The sequence below is a fragment of the Sylvia atricapilla genome, chromosome 1 (assembly GCF_009819655.1).
Source record: "Sylvia atricapilla isolate bSylAtr1 chromosome 1, bSylAtr1.pri, whole genome shotgun sequence".
In the NCBI taxonomy this organism is placed as follows: Eukaryota; Metazoa; Chordata; class Aves; order Passeriformes; family Sylviidae; genus Sylvia; species Sylvia atricapilla.
This window is the reverse complement of record NC_089140.1, coordinates 108,850,741-108,866,621: the sequence shown is the minus strand read 5'-3', so window position 1 is coordinate 108,866,621 and position 15,881 is coordinate 108,850,741. Positions and strand designations below refer to the sequence as shown.

Below are 15,881 nucleotides of genomic sequence, written 5' to 3'. Positions count from 1 at the left end.
CCAGCAGAAGTGAAAACAAAAGCACCATCTCTTACACTCTATTTTTCTTTGCCATTCCTCATTATGAAAAGTGCACAAGGACTTATGAGAAAAGATAAATAAGAACTATTCTTCAGTGGGAAAACTTGTCCTGAAATTTCAAATAGGATTTCCAAATAAATGCTCAAAAATACAATTTGAACATTTATAATGTTTTAAAAATATTTAGCCCAAATGAAAATGACTGAAAAATGCACAGTAGTTTGATGCAGCTTGAAGAAGAAATACTGATCTGCTGATAATTACCATTTTGGAATTTGAGAGTTAATAAAACAGTACTAGTGGCATCCACCTATCAGTCATTTTGTACTCTTGGTGCTTTTCTCTCCTTTATATTCTGGATGAAGGTTTTTTATGTTTTTTTCTCTTATCCCTGTTAACACCTTACAAAACAGTAGAGGAAAGGACCATAGATAATTTTGGAAATAAAGATACATAATTAAAAATATAATTGGTGTATAATACAGTTGATTAAAAGTTTTATTCTCATGGAAAGATTTTTCAATTGTTTTTTGGTATCTGAAAATTCAGTAAGTCACCTACTGGTATTACAGAGCCAGATAAGAGTCCACATCCTAGTAACTCCGATTTTCAGGAATTAGCTGATGTATTTGAGTGCTTCTGAAAGCACCCTTTTTCTATGGCAGTGGTCTTGTTACTTTTAAAACACTGTTCTTGAGTCACTTTTTTAAAATGGGTCTCCAAGATTGCAAAAGCCCAAGTTTGCAGCTGATTTCAAACCTGCTTCATCCATATTTGATGCACTCTGCTTTCAGATAAATACATATACACACATTTCAGTCAGCTTTCTGAACATTTTACAGGACAATATTTGGTCCTGCACCCCTGCTGGCACGAAGTCCCCAATATGACGCATACCCTGTTGTGGGGTTCAGAGAGGAGGCTTTTGATCCAGGTCAGCAATGAGCAATTTCCCCCTCGAGGGTCTTGTATCTACACGAGATAATAATGAACACACACCCTAATACTGCACTCTCAAATTAACCTTCCTGTGTGGGAAGTGAAAAACTCCAACAACAGAAACAATTAAACTTTTCTGCTGTAGCTTTACCCTCTTGATTAAAGGAAGCATGTTTACTCAGCAATTACCTGAAGAATCTGTCATACTTAGGTTAACAAAGACCTCCATTCTGAAAGAGAAATCTAGCCTAAGTCCTGAACTCTGTTTTCTGGCAAACATCCAGAAATGTGGATTTGAATTATTTTATTATTTTAAACACTAATATTATTAGTGTTTAAATATTATATTTATTTATTATTTTAATAATTATATTAATTATTTTAATAATTTAATAATTATTAGTGTTATATTCAGACCTATGTGGAAGGTTATAAAGGAGAGTTTCTGCAACAGGAAGAGAAGGCAAATGGGAAATGCCATGTGCTCTGTCAAAGCAGTGTGTAAGGATGTTGGCAAGATTCACTTTGTTTTCATATGAGGAACCCAAGGCACAGCAAGATGCAGTGACTTGTCTGAAATATCTCAGCAAAGTAAGGGCAGGACTCTGTCTCACCTGGTGCACTGGAAGATAACTTATAAGTGGCATATGGCAATGCACTCACCTCTGATATACCTTATTTTACATTTACAGAGCTGAAGCTCCTGGGACTTGTTTGACGGGTAAGGCACACAGACACACTTTGCAATGCTTATTATACACGGGTTTTTGTTTCATCATATACTTATGTTTTGATATATTTTGGGAATCTCACTTAAATATCAGCAGGACCACATTTTTTGCAGGGAAAACTTTTATGCGGTATGGGCTTCCCCTGTCAGTATTATTTTAGATTGCTGAGCATACATATCAGTCCAAAAGAATTTTTCTCATTATATTATCAACCCATCTGTCTGGGAATAAAATTGAATGTTAAAATTCGGTTTTGGCGGGATCATCCCAAAGGCAATTTTCAGTTTCTTCAGAATAGATGATTTTTGCAGCCCATACACTCAGATTACTGCTGCTAGTGAGTGTTGATAATAATAATAATTACAATTATAAAAATGTTTTTTTCTGAAAATGTGTGGGGTAAACCTAGGAATATAACCAGAAAGGGAGCCTTGCAACTAAACTAGAAAATGTATATAAGAAAAAGTGTGCAGAAATAAGTATGACTAGAGCAATACAATCACAAAATTGCTCATTCTGAGATTATGCCTGTCACCTCTGTCAAACCTTTGGATTCAACAGCAACAGAAAAATATTTGGATTCACAAGAGCTCTGACTGGCAGTCAGTCACCTGCTTTTTTTCAAGCATTTAGCATCTCTTAGCTGCCTTCTTATTCCCCCATTCTGGGGTACATTTTTCCTTTTCTTTTTAATGAATAGCTACTGAGTTTCATCTTCTCCTGAAGCCAAGTTCAGTGGCAGAGGGGTTTGCAGTAGGGTCTAGGCTTGCGTGCAGAATGTGGATGCTTGAATGAGTTACTGCCACAGCTCCCCCTAAATGGTGAGTCCCACCACTGAAAGACAGTCTTGCCATCTCTTTGCTGTTATAATCATGGGAGTACTTTCCAGCTCCTGGGCCTGCCTGCGCCACTCAGGAACTCTCCAAGATCCATGTCCAAACCATGCTACTCCCTTAAGTTTTCTGTGTAAGGTAGGTCTGCAGTGACAGAGCACAGACTTCTGGTGTAAAATCAAACATTCACTGGCATGGCAGCATCTGGGAGGTGGTATCAGGGAATACACGATGTGCTGACCAGAGAAGTTCTCCGGCAGTGTTCAATATCATCTTGGAAACTCAAGAAATTCTTTGGACAATACAGCCCTCCCCATCTCTCTCCAACTCCAAAGCTATCTTCCGTCATTCATTATTATCTCCTAAAAAGGAAGACTTAATCAAGAAGGTAGAATTCACTTACTACTGAAATTGTCCCAAGCTTATTCACTTCCTTTACATCTTAGAGGAAAAGAGGCTAAGCAGATTCTTTTCTGTCATTGAGTTTACTTAGCCAATCTTCAGTGCCTAGAAAGGAAGACCTGAAGGCAGGGCAATAGACATCAAATAGGCTCTAGAATGCTGTAGCAATCCAGGAGCAGTAAAGATCAAAGAGATCTTTGCTCAGGTAGTGAGTTTAATACGTAGTGGCCAATCGCACAAATTATTCCTTTAAAGACGGGGATGATGATCGCCTTAATTTCCTTTTCTAGATTTTACTGCTGATTGATTACTTCTGTGTTTGGTTTTCAGAAAACAGATGCAGCTGCTGTCACTCCTTTCAGCAAGATCTAAGGATGCTTGGCCTTGGCTTTGTAGAAACCTGGGTCTCCAGAACAGTAGGTGCAGTTGTGTATAAAAGATTTCTAGTATTTGTCCAGACTAGATTTTGCTTTTGTTTCTGGTGGAAGAGTATCGGTTTGTGGGGAGCGGACTCTGCCTTGATATTATCTCACTCTCACCAGACAGAGCAACAGAGAGTCCCAGGAGCATTGCTCTGAGCAGGATGCAGAAGTGCTGGAGACAGGTGAAGGCAATGGCCTCCTGGTACAGAGAGAAATTCTGAATGTATCCAACATGAGCATTGGCCTAACTCTTACTTCAAAGTTAAGCAAAACAAAAGAGGTGTTCAGAAAATTTTGCAATTTTTACTCAGGTATCACAGAAAATAATAATCCTAGAAACTTATGGTTCGTATAAAGGGAGGTGAACATCTTTTGTTCCTGGTAGGATTAGCAAAGTCATCATGAATCCATACCTTCACTGCCTTTGGCCTGTGATGGTGATTTTGGAGCTGCTTTTTTTGGAAAATGTTTGGGTATGAAGGGAAGCATCCTTGGAGCCAGGAACTGAAACCAAACAAGAAGTGTACACATTCCTTACTCGAGGGAGAAAATGGTCTTAGGATAAGAAAGTTAGACTGGTCCAGGCTGTGTGCTGCCTTTCTGCAAGTTGCTTGTATCTGTGATGCTGCATGTAAGAATAGAGCTGCCTGTACGTTGGTCTGCTTTCTCCTAGTTTGCTAAATAAAGAAATAAAACTAAATACCTCTGATACAATAGGAGAGAGGAAACCTGTGTAATTCAGACAGTAAACAAAGGTCATGTGAGTGCAAAATAAATGGTTATGTTACTGCTTTATAAACATAATGTTTAAAACATCACCTACAACACACGTTTAACTTCCATTTTATTAGTCAAAGACATTGATCTAACAATTTTATATGAAGAATAGCCAATTTATAAATGTATCTCAGCTGATAATTTGCCTGACTTGCTTTGGATATGGGTGAAATTGGTATATTTCCCTGTGCTGTGACAATGTTTTGACAGCATTTTGAAGATCTGAATATAATCCAATGCGAATTTCTATTTGGATGTGGGGTTGGAGATAGAGAACTACACTCACAATTGAGGAGCAAAGGGAACACTGCTATTTGTTTGACTTCAGAAGCACTGGAGGGCAATCAGTCTCTGCCCTTAAAACACATGAAAAAGTAAAAAAGCAGTTTTCTAAAAAAACAAACCCATATGCTTCTGGAATTATTTCGTAAAACACTTTACTTCATTGAAGCTATTGAAAAGTTGTTCTTTCTAGAACCTGTGGCATATTGGCAGCTAGATAAATAATGAAAGATTGTCAAAACTAGAGGTACTGTAATGTTAGTGAAACATCCATCTGAAACTAGAAACAATCTACTATTTATATTGAAAATATTTTAACATTATTATATCTTTAATTTTTTATTTCAATTTTTTAAATCATTAGTGTTATGTGAAAGATAATTAGCAGTATCTGATTACACTTCTGACATTTAAATAATGCCAAAAAATCACTTTTTTTTCCCCAGAAGTTAAAAAAAATGCCAGGTAACCAGAAAAATACAGTAAAGTACCTGCAAGGGAAGTTAAGATTAGTTTGGGGAAGAGTAAGATGGCTAAAGCAATGTGGATAAATAAAGCTTTGGAATAATGTTTGAAATATGTTCTATATTTTGCTGTCTAGACCAAGTTTTTCAGTGCCTAGTGAGTAAAACTCTAATATTAATTTGGAAATTTTGCTTTTACAGTATATCTTATTTAACTAAAAAAAAAATTAGAAATCTCATGAGCTGTCCTGCTTACAGATTAAGAAGAGAACTTCAGTTCTTGACAAAGATTTAAGGGAGAAAGTGCCAAGAAAATAAAGATCTAGGAGCATAGGAACAATGTGGAGCTACTCAGGACTAATTTTATGACAAACAGAGGCTGAACTTTAAGCAATATCTCTAAAAACTCTTAACAACTAACAGACTTGTGAAGTCACATCCAAGCATTTAAATGGCATGACATTGAAACCTGTCAAGCACCACCAGATCAGTGCTGCTAAAATCAGGCCTGATAATTAGAAAACCATGTAGGGAAACAGCATCACAGCATCACTTCAAAAGAAGATGATTTAAGCAATCTACTTTCAGCAGTCAGTAAAAAACCCCAAACACTCACAACAAACCAACAACTATAAAACCTTGGCTTGTAAAGCTAAAGCATGAACCCTTATACTTATGGTAGTTAAAGGTGAATTTTATTTAGATGGTGAAAAGTTAGGTATTATTTTCAACAGATTTAGCTTCAGATAAACAAGTGGAACAGCAGAAGCATGCCTGGGCAAAAAGGGCAAAGCTATAAAACTGTGTCTGGAGCCCTGCTTCAGTCTTCTGAGTTTCCTCTCTCAGCTGAATTGCTAAGTCTGTCCATGATAAGAAGATAATAGCAAGGATAAAGTCTAGGTATAAGCCTGAGAAGCTCAACATTTGTGACAGGATAATTCAGATTTTTTAGATAAATATTCACACATATATATTTTTATGTATAATTCCAAATTCGTGTTCAGGCCCCAAATGAGCTGGGAATGTATGTCTAAACTAACACAAAACCCCTCACCATCTCTAAGTATATTATATTAAAATATTCATGGATTTGAAACCCTGAACAATATTTTTGATGATCTTACTGCTTTCAGTACCCAAAATCAAGTAAACTCCTGAAGCATAGCGCTCTCATCCTTTTTTTACTTTCAACTTTTTTCCATCTTGCCATGAGACGTCACATTCCTATTTTGGTTCAAAGTCCATTTTGTAGGAACACAGTTTTATCTCTGACACCCTGATGTGTTTCCTTCCTCCTGAAAACTGCTAAGCAGGACGGACATATGAGAGACAGACAGACAGACAGACAGACAGGCCTGCTCAGTCCAGCTCTCACTGCAGTGGAGCTAGAGGAGGGGTAGCAGTATTGCTGGCTGAATGCTCCTCTCAATGCCTTCAAACATGGTATGAGGAAAGTTCATCTCTCAACCTGTGGTTCTTCCTGGGAAGAAAGGAAGGAGAGATGAGAGAAAGTAAAGCAGTGCCTTTCCTTCTAGCCCTTAGAGCCCGTACTCTGATTAAGGGGGTATGTCTGAGGATGTCTTTATACAGTGCAATCTTTATACAATGACAAGGTATTTGTAGGTGCTGCTGCAAGGCATGATCAGCAATCTTCATCTGCTTCTCTCTCTGGGGAGTCTATTGGGAGCAGGGAGCATTTGAGCTTCCACAGCACTAACAAACCAGCTCTCAGGACACTACTGGGAGTGTGATCGCTTCTTTTCAACTGACTATACAGCCCAGGTATGTGAGCTACAAGCAAAGCATGCAGTTTCTTGTCTAATCTGACTGCTCAGGCAGTGATTGCTGTGTGAATTGCATGACTAATAGCACAAAGATATTCTGAATCCAGCCTTATTCAAGTATGAACTGGGTCCCTGAAGAGGTAGCCATTTGCTTGGATGTTTTTTACCATCTTAGTCATGACATTGATAGTGACTTCAGGTGCTGCCCTGCCCCTCTGAATTGTTTTGGTACATGGACACCCATGTCTTTTTTTTCAAGGCATATTTTTGTGGTGTAGCTTGCATCTGGGTGTTAGGGATCAATGAGAAAGTGGAAGCCATGGGGTTTAGCAATCATCATTACAGTATTGCCATTGGCAACAGTAACCAGTAAGGTTAAAATCATCTCTACAATACAGTGCTTTATTAAAAATTAGTAATTAAACATGAAAATTGCTGGATAAAATTAAAATGTTTTAAGATGTCAGATTTTTTAATTAATTTTCTGGGTGAAAAAGCCAATGGCCAGGCTTAAGCCTTGGAATATGCATTTTAATATTTTTCATAATGTAATACTTCTGTTTTACATTTTATTTACATAACATATTACACATCAACTTCTTTAGCATAGTGGCATTGTTATTTTCTGGTTTTATATGAGCACTAATAATGTTGGTATCTGAACTCTTTTTATGTTTCAGATAAAGGCTGTAAAGTATTATGTCTGGCTGAGGATCCTTCTGTATTCTGTGCTTCCATACTGAACTTGTGAGAAGATGTCTTAATAAAAATACTGTGTCATTTTAATGACATAAAAATACATCACTAGCCGTAGATATCAGACCATAGTTTCCTTTAACTGAACACCTTGAGTCTGAGAGTGGCCAACAGCAATTGCTTTCTGTAATAACCAAGTTCAGAAAGGAACTCATGGAAGAGGGTCATTGGTGGTTAGGAACTTCATGGGCTGGAAATTGCATCCATATAGCTATACTTAACATTGTTTGATGCACCTTTCTTCATTAATTGAACACTTTTATACCACCAAAACCCCCTGTGGCAGTGAGTTCCTCAGATTTAGTAAGATGCAATGTGAAAAAGTTCTTCCTTCTGTTGTTTTAAACATGAGGACTGATTATTTCACTGAATGCACTCTGTTATGAGAGCAATAAGTAGCTGTTCATCAGTCACCTTCTCCAGGTCATTTACTGGCATCTTACAGAACGATGGGGCCTTACACAACAAAATAAAGAGCATACCTTCTAAGAATGACAACTAAACTTGTCTTTTAATCAAGAGTAAGCCTTCCTTGTAAATAACCATCATTATGTACCATTAAGAATTAATGTGGTGCATTGCTGGAAATAAAGATAATAAAGCTTGTTTTATCTCTCCAGTTGTTCTGGATTCTCTCTTTCATCTCTGGGAAGTGACTGACCCAGAGATTATTGAATTAATGGGAATGGATATACTTGAGTTTCCTGAAGTTTGGAATAGGTCTCACGAGGGGAAAACTATTTCTGTAAGTGAAATGGGTTTCCCCACATATAGTATAGCAAGAAGCATCTCTACAGGAGGTTTGAATCCAGATCCATGAAGCTGTAGTCCTAAATTATGTGAATCAGGCTTTTAATTTATTCTCTTGACACAAGTACTTTTGAACACTTGTCTAGTCTGTTCGACTTTGCAAACTCTCTGCTGAAGAGCAGGTGGTAGAGATTTGTCACATTTCTGAGTCCATCCAAGAAATAAAATCCCCTCAGGGCCTAAAGGGGATCACCTGAGGCTGGAGAAGCATTTAATAAGCTGTCTGTCTACTATTTCCCATGCCTATCATACCTGTCTTGTGGACCAGCTTTCCCTTATCTCCCTCCAAGGCCTAGGTTCATGTAACCTGCCTAAGTTAAGCATCACAAATGCTTCTATTGTCAGTAGAGTGTCACCTGCTCCAGACAGCTCAAAAATGAGCCTCCAGAGATGGCTCTTCCTGACTCCTGAGAAAGTTGAAGTGACTGTGCTTCTAGCATCACACTCTGTGGTGCCTTTATTGTGCAGGCGCTTAGTTAGCCAGGTGGGATTTTTCAGTGCCTGAGTTCCAAGCTCTGTGTGAGCTGAAGATGTGACCAACCCTTGTGCTGGTCACTTGATGATGGGCAGGCTCACGGTGTGTTATTCCATTGTTCTTCTGTCAGCTCCTGTTGCAATCTGGCCCATGGACATCTCAGACAAGTTGCTGAAGAACATCTAGACTGGGTTGGGTACCTATTACAAGCCTAATTAAAAGGAAGCAATTACTGGGATTACATGTACGGCTAAGATTCTCTGCAAGCAAATATCCACTTTGGTATTTATTGAAGTTTCATTTTAAAGATACTTCTTACAAAAATTTTTGTCTATTAATTTGCCTTAATTGTGTATAAAATGCAGAGATTTAGATTTCTTATAAAGTTCTGCATTTTATCCAGATCTATTTTGTTTTGAATCTTAAGAGACTGGTTTTTCCAATTTTCTGGTTTGGTCACCATCACATGGACACTGCCCCTCTGAAAAGCCTCAGATCCTACTGCTCTCCAGTTTAATTAACACATCTTTTACTGCACCTGGGAACACTCCCTGCTTTCTGTTGTCTACTCACAGTTTTCACAGACACCACAGCTCCCAACGCCCATGATGATGATAGTGCTGCCTCTGAGCACAGGGGGAGCAGATGATGCCAAGTGCTCACTCACACTGTTTATGATATCTAAAGGACACATGAAAATTTTTAACCATGCTTAGTTTAAATAATTTGAACAAGGATTCTAGGTATATGAGAAAATCTAGGGAAACAGGTATTCTGCATGTTGACTAATCTAGTTTTTGCTTGGTTGGTTGGGGGTTTTTTGCTATTTCCTCCTTCTGGTTTATGTGGGAAAGTTGCATCTAGAAAACCCTTTAAAACTAGCAGATATGGATTTTTCTAATTTTGTTTGCACGGCATTTTGGCTAAACTGTTTCAGACTATAGCCATACAAATGTAAAAGTGTCTATTTTTTATCTAGTGTCTGATACATGTCCCCAGTGGCAGTGCAGATTTGCAATGCTTGCAGGGATTGGTACTGAGCCCTGTGGCGTCTAGGGGGTGCCTCAGAGGCGTCCCTTAGGGCAGACTTTGTCACTGTGGTAGGTCCTCCCCTGGTACCTGCATTGGGGATTTTCATTCTCCAGATCTTTTCCATGTCCTCCATCCTTCCCAGCCCCCAGCTTCCTCTTCTGGTGTCATCACTGAGGAGAGCTCCCTTGCTGCTAAGGAAGATACAGAGGTGCTGTCTCTGATCTATTGGATCTATTAGATTGGCATATCTAATCCATGCATGAAACATGACTGTGTACTTGAACACACATTCAGAAATCAGTCAGTGTGGTGGGAATGTATAAGCACCTTGCATCTGCCAAAAGGTGTTGAGATACTTATGCAACTTAGGCAAAATTAAGTTGTCTGCCATCTCACTGAATTCACAGTCATCCCCCTCCTTGCCTTTCCTCTGCATCAGTTTCTCAGCTAGGGTTGCTCTGAACTTCTTGAGAGAAAGCTGCCTCTTGTAGCAAACTTAGAAAAAACACACAATCCTCCCACATGCCATGTTTGAGCTTCCAGGGCACTTTGAAACCATTTGGGTTTCTTTTACAAAAAGACTAAGGATGGGAAGGTGAAGGCAACAAAACAAATGCAGGTTTTCAGAACAAATATTCAAATACTGGATTTCACACTAGTGTTTAGTTCTGTAAAATGTAAATCATTACCAGCGGTTTATACCTTTATGGCTCTGATGCATAAATGATGTCAGAAGCAAAGATTAAACACTAAAAATGTCTCAATCACTGTTAAATATAAAACTGATGCCTCAACAATAATGACAAAAAATAGAAGAAGGAAGCATTGTCATGATATTAGCAAGTTATCCAGTTGGTTTCACAAGATCTGACAGTGCACACATAATTAGACAAGGAATGAGAGGGTGAAAATGGAGAGGTGTGGCTTTATAGTGCACTGAGTACTGGCACACACCTAAGAAAACAACCAGTCACTCAGGAAACTGAGTGATAAACAGTTTCTGTACTCCACATCCAAGGGGATAAGCTGAACTCCAGCAAGGCAGAACGCTTCATCCACTGATTCAGCTGTGTACCTGAGAAGTGTAAGTCTGCCAAACCAGCTTTAGAAAGGTGTGTGAAACCTAAGTCTACTTCAGCCAAGCATTGACTTCAAATTGACTGGGAGAGTGCAACTCCAGGAAGCAACACAGAGGGTACTGTGTGTTCTGCAAAGATAGGAAGCTCTGCTAACCATATATACTCTTTTTGCCCTCCCACCTTTGGACCATGACCTGATTGTAACTGTGTCTATCATTTTTTGTCAATTAATGGCAGGCCTCTTATCACAGTGTGGTTTGACTTGAAAGAGACCTAAAGATTATCTAGTTCTACACTCTCTGCTATGGATAGGAAACCTTACATGAGACCAGGTTTCTCAAAACCTTATCCAGCCTGTCCCTGAGCACTTCCAGGGATGGGACATCCACAACTTCTCTGGCAAACCTTTTGCAGTGCCTCACCACCCTCACAATAAAGAATTTCTTATATATCTAATCTAAACTTTCTTTCAGTTTCAAGCCATTCCCTTTAGTCCTATCACTACATGCCCTTGCAAAAAGTCCCTCTCCAATTCTCTTGCAGCCCCCTTCAGGCACTGAAAGACTGCTATAGGTCATCTCTTGGAGCCTTCTCCTCTCCAAACTGAACAACTCCCGCTCTCTCAACCTGTCTTCATGGGAGAGGTCTTCCAGCCCTCTGATCATATTCATGGCCCTCCTCTGGACTTTCTCCAATGGATTCATGACCTTTTTATGCTGAGGACCCCAGAGCTGGAGACTCCAGGTGGAGTCTCACAAGAGCAGGCAGAGGGGCAGAATCATCTCTTTTGACCTGCTAGCCATGCTGCTTTTGACCAGTTCAAATTGTGGCTGGGCTGCAAGCACGTGTTGCTGGTTCATGCTGAACTTATCAACCAACAGCCCCAGGTCCTTTTCCTCAGCACTGCTCTTAATCCGTTCTCTGCCAAGCCTGTATTTGTGCTTGGAATTGCCCTGATCCAGGTCTTTGCACTTTGCAGTATCTTGCACTTTGCATTGCTGCACTTGGGCCCACCTCTCAAGCCTGTCCATGCTCCTCTGGATGTCATCCCTTCCCTGTGTTGACTTCACTACCCAGCTTGGTGTCAGCAGCAAACTTGCTGAGGGTGCACTTGATCCCACTGCCCATGACACTGACAAAGATGTTATACAGTGCCATTCCCAGTATCAACTTTGAGTAATGCCACTCATCAGTGGTCTCCTCGCAGACATCAAGACACAGTTGACCACAATTTTTTCCTTTGTGACCATTCAGCCAATTCATTATTGACCAATTGACCATCCATCAAATTCATGTCTCTCCGGTTTTGAGACAAGGATGTTGTGCCAGACAGTGTCAAATACTTTGCACAGGTCCAGGTGGATAATATCAGTTGCTCTTCCCTTATGCACCTTATGTAGAAGGCCACTAGATTTGTCAGGCATGATTAGTGAAGGCCCATTTAAAATCATCTTATTTTTCATTTCCCTCATCACAGTTTCCAGGAGCATCTGATTCATGGTCTCGCTGGGCACTGAATTAAGACTGACTGGCCTGCAGTTCCTTAGATCTTTCTTGTTTATCTTTTAAAAAATTTGGGTTATGTTTCCCCTTTTCCCATAAGTGACAACTTCACTGGACTGCCAGAAGCTCTCAAATATGATGGATAGTGACTTAGCCACTTCCTCGTCCACCTCCCTCAGGACTTGGGGATGTATCTCATGAAGTCCTATGGATTTTTCCACCTTCAGGTTCCTTAGTTGTTATTGAACTTGATCTTCTCCTACAGATGGCAGTTCTTAATTTTCTCAGTTCCTGCCTTTCATTGACTTGGGTAGTGTGGATGGATACTTGCTGATGAAGACTGAAACCAAAAGTCCTTGAGTAATGTTGTCTTCTTTGTATCTCAGGTAACCAGATCTCTTGTTTCTTGTGGGAGGACCTATATTTTTCCTTGCCTTTCTTTTATCACCAACTTGCCTATAGAAGATTTTGTTGTTTCCCTTTATGTCCCTGGCCAGATTTAGTTCTCCCAGGGATTTAGCTTTCCTAACCTGATTGCTGGCTGCTGGAACAATTTCTCTGTATTCCTCCTAGACTACCTCTCCGTGCTTCCACCCACTGTTGACTACCTTTTTGTGTTTGTGTTGGTCCAGGAGCTCCTTGTTCATCCACACAGGCCTTCTGGTGTTCTTGCCTGACTTTCTTTTCATTGGGATGCATCATTCCAGATCTTGGAGGAGATTATCCTTTAATATTAACCATTGTTCTGGAGTCTCTCTTCCCTCCAGCACTTTATTCTCTGCTTCTGTGAAGCAGATGACTGAAGAGCCAAAATCTGCCTGAAGGCCAAGGTAGGGAACTTGCTGTGCACTCTCCTCACTGTTATGAGAATCTCAAATGCCACGAATTCATGACTGCCTCAGAGCTTCACATTCCCTGCAAGCCCCTCCCTGTTTGTAGAACAAAGTCCAGCACAGCACCTCTTTTTGTTGGTTCCTCTGTTACTTGGAGAAAGAATTCACTATTGACACCATTCCAGAAACCTCCTGAATTGTCCCTCCAACAGATATCCTGGCAACTTAAGTCCCCCCAGGTCTTGTGAATGCAAGGCTGCTCCTATCCGTCCATAGAGGGTCTCATCTTCCAGTCTTCCTGGTCCATGGTCTGTAGCAGACCCCCACTACAAAACCACCTGTCCCTGCTCTCCTTTTAATCTTGACCATTAAGCTTTTGATTGGCTCTTCATTCATTCCCAAGCAGAGCTCCATGCACTCCAACTGGTCACTGACTTGGAGTGCAACACCACCTTCTTCTCTTCCCTACCTGTCTTTCCTAAAGAACCTGCATCCTTCCCTTCCCTTCCCTTCCCTTCCCTTCCCTTCCCTTCCCTTCCCTTCCCTTCCCTTCCCTTCCCTTCCCTTCCCTTCCCTTCCCTTCCCTTCCCTTCCCTTCCCTTCCCTTCCCTTCCCTTCCCTTCCCTTCCCTTCCCTTCCCTTCCCTTCCCTTCCCTTCCCTTCCCTTCCCTTCCCTTCCCTTCCCTTCCCTTCCCTTCCCTTCCCTTCCCTTCCCTTCCCTTCCCTTCCCTTCCCCTTCCCCTTCCCCTTCCCCTTCCCCTTCCCCTTCCCCTTCCCCTTCCCCTTCCCCTTCCCCTTCCCCTTCCCCTTCCCTTCCCCGTCCCCTTCCCCTTCCCCTTCCCCTTCCCCTTCCCCTTCCCCGTCCCCTTCCCCTTCCCCTTCCCCTTCCCCTTCCCCTTCCCCTTCCCCTTCCCCTTCCCCTTCCCCTTCCCCTTCCCCTTCCCCTTCCCCTTCCCCTTCCCCTTCCCTCCTGTACTCCAGTCATAGGAGCCATCCCACCACACCTCTGGTCTTCACGATGCCAATAAGATCATAGCCTGAAGGCATGTGCACATCTCTAACTCCTTTTTTTTTAATTCTTTGTGGAAAAAAAATTGTTCTTAGTCATGTTCATAAAAATATCAGTATTTATAATTGTTTTATAATAATAGCAATATTATTAAGAAAGATAATGATAGTGGGAAATCATAGAATCACAACAACCTGAGTTGGAAGGGTCCATAAAGATCATTGAGTCTAACTTCTGGACCTGGAAACACGAAAACTTTTGCATTGTGTGCAATAGAATCTTTCTTTAAAAGAAATATTTGGGTTTTTTTTTCCCCTCCAAGCAATTTCTCAAATATTTGTATGGATTTGAATTGCAGAGACTTGAAAGGAACAGCAAACAATACCAGAAATGTAAAGGGTCTATAAAAGTCCCTGTTAGAATAAAGGAATGCTGAATATGTTGGATAATGGGACTAGGTGCCTATAATGAGCTTATAGGAAAACTTTGCATATTATGAATGATATTGATTCCCCTGTGTGAAACACACGATCATCTAAAACAAGTTAATAGCCTTTTTCTTAACAGCTCAAAAAAAGCTCAAAGAAGTGTAATAAGTCAACCTCACCCTACTGGTACAACGGGATTTAGGAAACGGCTGAGAAAGACAGTGACGCAGTTGGGAGTTTGGTATGGAAATTGCTAAGTAAGCAAAAAGGAGACAATCATTCTTTTTAATGAACACAGCTCTTTCCACTTATACCAAATCCATAGATTAGAGGGGGGAACAATGTTTCTAAGAATCCTGTTAAAATTCAATCATGATTTATTATGAATAAAAAGCCAATACTTCAAAAAGAAACTACCAAATCCACCACCACCCACTGTGGACACTACGTTGGGTATTCTTTGCTGTTGATCCCCAGAAATGGCTGGAAAATTTTATCTTGGCAAAATCTTGGAGTTTCTCATTTTATGAAAAAAACCAACATTTTACAATAAAATTTGAATGGTTTTAACAAAGGTAATCAAAACCTTCAATTTTTTCTAAATCACATCTGATTTTATTCCTTACTTCAGAAAAATATACAGTTCATGCACAACCAACTTTTGAGTAGGAAGATGCTATCTGGAAAAGTTTGAGGAATCTGCAAAAAAGTAATTTGTGGTGGGTGCTGTGAACTGAGTTTGCACTTGAAATTTTTCCTGGGGAAGAAAGGCACCACCTTCATGAAGGGTGGTACTTGGATAGCATCTCTGCACAGACACAGAATGCAAAACTAGAAAGCTGGTCCACCAGCACCAATGGAAGAACATTCTTGAATCCCACTTTTCACTCTCAATTGTGATTTTCCAGATGCATCTCCTGGTCGTCCTGCCCCAGCTGGTGCAAACTGTGGTGGTTCAGAGAGCAGGATGAATGAATCCTCTCTCTGTGCTGGTCACTGCTGCCTTTCATTAACCTACCACACCAATTTCCTGGCAAGCACCTTTCCTTTGGGGCGTGGTTTTAAGAGCAGTGGCTGGTGCAATAAACTCCTTCTCTTGTCGGCCTGCAGAGTTAGGTTGCTGCACCAGAGGAAGCAGTTCATAGTTTTAAGGCTAGAGGGGACCATTACAATAATTTTACTTGTCATGCATTAGAAACAAAGTACATAATTCAGAATATATCTGTTCCTGATGCAAGGCTTTTCCATGGTGGAGATTCCATTGCTCCCCATGGTTATTTGTTTAATGTTTATTTTACTTC

At 40.4% G+C, this 15,881-nt stretch overlaps 1 long non-coding RNA gene across 1 annotated transcript in view; it reads right to left on the bottom strand.

The window, feature by feature from the left end:
- LOC136368246 (uncharacterized) overlaps window positions 1–13,336 on the bottom strand; it is a 198,689-nt gene extending 185,353 nt beyond the window's left edge. Inside the window, exon 1 of the long non-coding RNA XR_010744811.1 lies at window positions 13,319–13,336. This is a non-coding gene — a long non-coding RNA (uncharacterized lncRNA). The remainder of the gene's footprint in view (window positions 1–13,318) is intronic.
- Between the last annotated feature and the right edge of the window lie 2,545 nt (window positions 13,337–15,881).